The sequence below is a fragment of the Podarcis muralis genome, chromosome 10 (assembly GCF_964188315.1).
Source record: "Podarcis muralis chromosome 10, rPodMur119.hap1.1, whole genome shotgun sequence".
NCBI lineage: Eukaryota > Metazoa > Chordata > Lepidosauria > Squamata > Lacertidae > Podarcis > Podarcis muralis.
In genome coordinates, this window is record NC_135664.1 from 68,140,448 (window position 1) to 68,148,142 (window position 7,695).

The window sequence follows — 7,695 nt, forward strand, 5'->3', positions numbered from 1 at the left end:
TTGTCTTTGTTGTTGTTTAGTCGTTTAGTCGTGTCCGACTCTTTGTGACCCCGTGGACCAGAGCATGCCAGTCACTCCTGTCTTCCACTGCCTCCCGCAGTTTGGTCAAACTCATGCTGGTAGCTTCAAGAACACTGTCCAACCATCTCGTCCTCTGTTGTCCCCCTCTCCTTGTGCCCTCCATCTTTCCCAACATCAGGGTCTTTTCCAAACAGTATTGTCTAGCATTCCCAAATATTCCTTTAATCTACAGGAGTCGCACAGCGCAAGTGTTGAGACTGTTTTTTATACCCGCAAAGTATTTCTACTCTGCTCTTCAGCAGAAAAGACTCCCAAGAGCTTATAGAGAGAAACTTTTAAAAAGAGGCAGCCTCGGTTCTCAGGCTTACAATCTAAAACAGGGGTCAGCAAACCTTTTCAGCAGGGAGCCGGTCCACTGTCCCTCAGACCTTGTGGGGAGCTGGACTATATTTTTTTGGGGGGGGATGAACAAATTCCTATGCCCCACAAATAACCCAGAGATGCATTTTAAATAAAAGGACACATTCTACTCATGTAAAAACACACTGACTCCCGGACCATCCCTGGGCTGGATCCGGCCCCCGGGCCTTAGTTTGCCTAAAGGTAAAGGTAAAGGGGATCCCTGACCATTGGGTCCAGTCAAGACCGACTCTGGGGTTGCGGCTCTCATCTCGCTTTATTGGCCGAGGGAGCCGGTGTACAGCTTCCGGGTCACGTGGCCAGCATGACTAAGCCGCTTCTGGCGAACCAGAGCAGCGCACGGAAACGCCGTTTACCTTCCCACCGGAGCAGTACCTATTTATCTACTTGCACTTTGACGTGCTTTTGAACTGCTAGGTTGGCAGGAGCAGGGACTGAGCAACGGGAGCTCACCCCGTCGTGGGGATTTGAACCGCCGACCTTCTGATCGGCAAGCCCTAGTCTCTGTGGTTTCACCCACAGCGCCACCCGCATCCCTTAGTTTGCCTACCCATGGTCTAAATGACACATCAGACCCTTCTCCGTAATGCTTCAGTGTGGTTATTTTAGCATTTTATGTAGTGATGTGTCTCAAATTTGGCACTTTCATTAATCAGTATTTTTAGCCCTTTTTACCACGTCATATTCAAAGCAATCAAGAAATCCATCGCAGCAAACAGTAATTATCTGTGTGATGTCACTGCAGTGTCAGACCAATCAAAGCATCCGGCAGCAAACATTTAACAATCCAAGAATCCTGCTTGAACACCTATCTAAACGCAGGAAGAGGATTCTGACAAATCTCTCTGACAAGTTTATTGCGCCACCAAAGTGGTACCGCCTGCATTTTCTAATTGCACTGCTAATAAGGAAGGGACACAGGGCAGAGCGTCTGAAGCTGATCTTCAGGCATGGCAGCTTTGTAAGTGGGTAGGCGATTCTTAAGGTAAACAGGTCATAGACTGACAAGACCTTTGAAGATTAACGTTAGTATGCTCAGTTGAGCCCAGAAACAAGTAAAGGTAATACAAGCCTGAAATAATTTAATCCAGCAGCTGGGACCCTGTTAAAATCCTAGCTGTGTTTTGGATCAAAGGTAGAGAGAGAGAGAGAGTTTTGGATTTGATATCCCGCTTTATCACTACCCGAAGGAGTCTCAAAGCGGCTAACATTCTCCTTTCCCTTCCTTCTCCACAACAAACGCTCTGTGAGGTGAGTGGGGCTGAGAGACTTCAGAGAAGTGTGACTGGCCCAAGGTCACCCAGCAGCTGCATGTGGAGGAGAGGGGAATCGAACCCAGTTCCCCAGATTACGAGTCCACAGCTCTTAACCACTACACCACACTGGCTCTCAAGTAGTTTTCCGACTGTCTACAAGGGCAGCTCCACACAGAATTGCAGCAACAATGGTTTGCCTGTGGCTTTCCAGATGTTGGGCTCCAACTCCCATCAGGCCCAGCCAGTACATCTGGAAGTTGGAGTCCAGCGACATCTGGGCAGTCAGAGGTCACTCACACCTATAATTAAAGGTAAAGGGACCCCTGACCATTAGGTCCAGTTGTGGCCGACTCTGGGGTTGCAGTGCTCATCTCGCTTTATTGGCCGAGGGAGCCGGCATACAGCTTCCAGGTCATGTGGCCGGCATGACTAAGCAGCTTCTGGCAAACCAGAGCAGCGCACGGAAACGCCGTTTACCTTCCCGCCGGAGCGGTACCTATTTATCTACTTGCACTTGACATGCTTTCGAACTGCTAGGTTGGCAGGAGCAGGGACTGAGCAACGGGAGCTCACCCCGTCGCAGGGTTTCGAACCGCTGACCATCTGATTGGCAAGCCCTAGGCAAGCGCCACCCGCGTCCCTACACCTATAATTACAGTGCAGTAAATATAGTATAACAATATAATCCAATACCTTACATTCAACTGTAGTATAACTCAGGTGTGAATGCAGTGGCGTAGCGTGGGTTGTCAGCACCCGGGGCAAGGCAAGTAATTTGCGCCCCCTAACCCGTGGATTTTAGCACTCGGGCAGAGAGCTGCGAGTGCGAGCGCACCCCCCCAGATGTTGCGCCGGGTGCGGACGGCCCCCCCCTACACCCCCCACGCTACGCCACTGTGTGAATGACAAGGGCCAAGTCCCATTGCTTTTATGAAAGGTTGCTTTTGCCGCTTCTTGGCGAAGCTGGTAAAAGGCGCTCCAGGCCATTGCGACCACCCTAAAAATCAAGGAGTTGCATCCTGTCTAAGACTACTTCCAAGTTGCAATTGCAGACATGGTTCTTCCAGGGAATGCAATATAACCTCCTTGAATTAAATTTCAGCTTCTTGGTCCACATCCAATCCTGTTCTGACATGAGACATCAGTCCGTGGGGCATGTTAACATCATGCCTGCACACAGCGTGATGACATCACATGGCCTTGGACCCCCCTCAATCATGGGGGCAAAGCGCTCCTGAAAAAGGGGCATCAGGATATAATCCTGAAATAATAATAATAATAATAATAATAATAATAATAATAATAATAATAATTATTATTATTTATATCCCGCCCTCCCCAGCTGAAGCCGGGCTCAGGGCGGCTAAAGACGCGCCAAAATAAAAACAGGCAGAGCATCAACTCCTCTGTTAAAGGGCAAATAGTTAGAAGATCAAACCTGTGTTCTAGGATCCTGCCAAAAAAACCCACCCATTTACCATAACAGACTCCATAACAGACCCAAAAGACAGGTATCACATATTAAAAGGCTCACTAGGGTCTGAGAAACTAACCATAGATTGCTTTTACATCCCCAATACGGGCCAAGTCGATTTTCTTGAGAGTTTTATTTATTTTCTATGAGGATTTCAAGAAGGCCAAATCATTGGAGATCTGAACAATTGCGTAAATCCTGTGATCAACTGTAAGGACTCCTGTACCAGATCCCTAAAGCCAGGTGAAGCCCTGACTAAGCTTCTGCATGCCAATAATTTATGCAATCCCTGGCGGCTGAGTCACCCTACTGACAGGTAATTCACATCCCAATCCTACAGGTATGGTTCAGCGGCCCATTTAGACTATATTTTCATATCCGAAGATCATTGGTGTAAAGTGACAAAAACAGATATTCTTTCTGGGGGTATGCAGGGGGATACATACCCTCCCTAAACATTTTGTGAATCTAACGGGAGAAGAAACTATAATTTTTAGCATGGTGAATCATCAGTTCTGTTGCTATCCCTCATTTCCTGTCACGGTGTTTCCTGAATCTCAGACGGAAGCGGGCGTTTAATGTGTGAAGCAGTGTGGAATAATAGACTTCCCGATAGACAAATCCTAAGGGGTTTTCAAGAGTACCTCTCAGAAAAGAAGATTCCATCGTCTCTTGTGCCTCTTTCAAGCCAATGAAGAACATCCCAATTTCAACAAGTGAGTGTGAACATGGCTTCTCTCAGATTAATTTAATGCTGACTCCAACAAAAGCTTCATTGCATTTAAACACTTTAGCCAGCTTAATGTTTATAAAATTGGTAGGCGCTCCCCTTTTGAGTTTGTTTAAGTCTTCAATGTATGTAAATTCATGGTTTTTGAAAGGACGACATCTGGCGACGGACACCAGAGGAATCGGGAAGATGTGGAAGTTATTGTGAGCTATCAGCTGTGTAACAGGAGGTAATGCATGTTCTTTGTACTTTTGTCCATTTCCTGTATTCATTTTCCCCGATTTAAACTATAAAATGGTGATTTTCTTGAGTCAAAATGAAAGTACCCCTAACCATATTTTTTTTTAGGAAAAAAGCAGCAGATTTAAGAATTACAGTCATACCTTGTGTGCGTTTGCTTCAGGTTGAGCGTTTTCAGGTTGCATCCCGCGGCGACCTGGAAGTACCAGAAAGGGTTACTTCTGGGTTTTGCCGCTCGCGCATGTGCAGACGATCAAAATGACTTCATGCGCATGCGCAGAAGCGGCGAATCGTGACCCGCACACGCGCAGACGCGGGTTGCGTTCTGCTCAGGTTGCGAACAGGGCTCTGGAATAGATCCCGTTCACAACCAGAGGTACCACTATATTTCCGTCTCAGACCATGCCCCGATTTCTGTAGCAATGGACTTGCTAACGCCAAGTTTATTTCACTGGACTTTTGATTCTCTCTTATCAACACACAAAATGTCAAGAACTAAAGTTTTACTTCCTAGAAAACGCTGTCCCGAATGCTAAAATCTTGGCCCTATGGGATGCCATGAAACCCGTCATCTGAGGCCAATGCGTAAGACAAACTGGCCAGGGGGAGAAAGGAAAGAAAAGGAAAGAAAAAGAAAGGAAATTAAGAACTTTACCTCAGTCTAAGAACAGAATCCGAACAGTGGAAGGACACTGCCAGTGGAAGGCCTCATTAGGGAAAGCACACCTCAGTTTAAGAACAGTTTTGGTTTAAGAATGGACTTCCAGAACAGATTAAGTTCATTAACCAAGGTACCACTGTAATCGAATTCTGAAACATTTTTGGTGAATGCTGTTATGTGAGGTTGTGTCTTTTGAAAACTCTTTCCTACAAATCAGATGCCACATCTGAGCCTATTGCCAAGGAAATGAGCTGCAAAAGAAGGGACAGAAAACCATTTACCTTGACCAGCATCTTAAGTTCTCCTCTCACGCAGCACAAGGAAAAACAACAAACGCCCATTTTAATGAAGTAACGTGCCATATGGGTCCTTGAGTAAAGATAAAATACATTTATTAGGTTTGATGAACGTCTTGGCAGCATACATCTATAAAAACCCATGGTTTCTTCACGCTTCCTTACAAGCCTGAAGAAATTATGAGCTTGTTATCAAGCATGAAATTAAGGCAGTACTAAACGTAATTTTTAAGCAAGTGGAAAATTTCCATTTTCAACTCTTTTCATTCTGGCTAAAGACGTGGGTGGCGCTGTGGGTAAAACCTCAGCGCCTAGGACTTGCCGATCGTATGGTCGGTGGTTCGAATCCCCGTGGCGGGGTGAGCTCCAGTCGTTCGGTCCCAGCTCCTGCCCACCTAGCAGTTCGAAAGCACCCTTAAGTGCAAGTAGATAAATAGGTACCGCTTTATAGCGGGAAGGTAAACGGTGTTTCCGTGTGCTGTGCTGGTGCAGGCTTGCCAGAGCAGCTTTGTCACGCTGGCCACATGACCCGAAAGTGTCTTCGGACGGCGCCGGTTCCCGGCCTCTAGAGTGAGATGAGCGCACAACCCTAGAGTCGGTCACGACTGGCCCGTACGGGCAGGGGTACCTTTACCTTTAAACGTAATTTTTAAGCAAGTGGAAAATTTCCATTTTCAACTCTTTTCATTCTGGCTAAAGACAACCATCAAATAAAATAAGCCCTATGGCTTTGTAGTTTGTTTAAACCGATGCAAATCTCTGGTTTTGCTAGAAAGATGAAGAACTTTGCTTCAGGATGAGAACAGAAATCGTGCTCCAGCGGCGCGGCAGCAGCAGGAGGCCCCATTAGCTAAAGTGGTGCTTCAGGTTAAGAACAGTTTCAGGTTAAGTACAGACCTCCGGAACGAATTAAGTACTTAACTTGAGGTACCACTGTATCAAGTTATTCCATCTGCTTGCAATTGCACCCTGCATTTACACCGCAGAGGAATGAGATCCCACAAAAGCAAAGTTTCAATTATGCAGCAGCTTCCTGAAAACTGGGCCTGTTGCTAGCGGAGGAAGAGAATAGGAAACCAATTTTTGTTCCTTCCATACATGCTCCTGAGATGGGAGGCAGAAGACATCGAAGCACACTTTCCCCCCTCTAACATTTGTTAAAAAAACTGAAGCATTTCTGTTAGGGATTGTAGGAAAAGACCTGCCAGAGAAGTTGGAAAACATCTTCATGTATGCGACAACGGCCGCGAGAGTTTTAATAGCACAAAGATGGAAGATCGAGGAAATCCCGACTAAAGAATTATGGCAAGAGAAACTGATGGACTACGCAGAATTGGCAAAATTGACACACAAGCTACGGGACAAGGATAACTGTGCCTTTAAAGACGAACGGGAACCTTTTACAAAGTATTTAAAGACGCAACAAAGTGAATTGGACTCCTTGGCAGGTTTTGAATAAACACTCACAAACTTTTTATTGATAATAAGCAGTTAGACAAATTAAGGATTTATACAATGTCGTAATATGCAGAGAATAGCGTTTATAGAGAAACCAGAGATTGGAACTGAGGGAAGTCAGAGGGGGAGGGGAGGGGGGTTGTTTTATGGGAGGGAGGGGGGAGGAGAAAAATGGGGAGGGGGAATTAAGGATGATATGTTTTAAGATAATATGTTCTGTTTAAATTCCTAATAAAAAATAAAAAGAAAGAAAGAAGCACACATCCCCAAAACAGAACCTCTCGCTCCTCAGGTATATTTCTGTTCTCCAGTTCCACCTCCCTCCAGGTTAGCTCCCACATTTTGCAAAAATATAAAAAAATGGAATAAATTCCTGGCAACGCTGAAGACCTCCTGGGTGTAACTTGTATCCAGATCCTGCTCTGCTCAGTCAACAATAACTTCTCGACTCATGGCTTGTACTGATGGTGAAACGTCCAGATGTTGACCTTAATGAAATGAATGATTAATCTAGTCACAAGAATGTCATGTCCGGCACAGAACGAACAAACCATTTTGTTTTCATGTCCCTTGCTGGCACCAACCTCTTTTTAACAGAGTGTCTTTTTAATAAAAGTGGAAATGCCCTGTGGTGGTTTAGGGTTATGGGCGACCCTTCGAATCTCCACTTGCTCAGCGGGTGACCTTGGGGGCCGGTCACTGCCTCTCATGCCAGGGGTGTTGTGTGGATTAAGCAAGGAGAGAGGAGAAGCATATGTTCATTTTTAAAATTTTATTTCATAAAATTTACACACCGCTTGATGGCAAAAAAACCCCCAAAACAATAAATCAAAGCACGTTTACAAAAAAGATAAAACCATAAAATCAGGGGGAAAGTTTCAGTGCATTAAAACATGGAAAAATTTAAAATGTTAACAGATTAAAATTCCCGCCAGCGTTTTTAAACACCTGGGTAAGCCACCTTGGGTTACAAATGCAATAAATAAGAAACAGAGTATCTGAAGAAGTGTGCATGCACACGAAAGCTCATACCAATACAGTGGTACCTCGGGTTACATACGCTTCAGGTTACATACGCTTCAGGTTACATACGCTTCAGGTTACAGACTCCGCTAACCCAGAAATAGTACCTCTGGTTA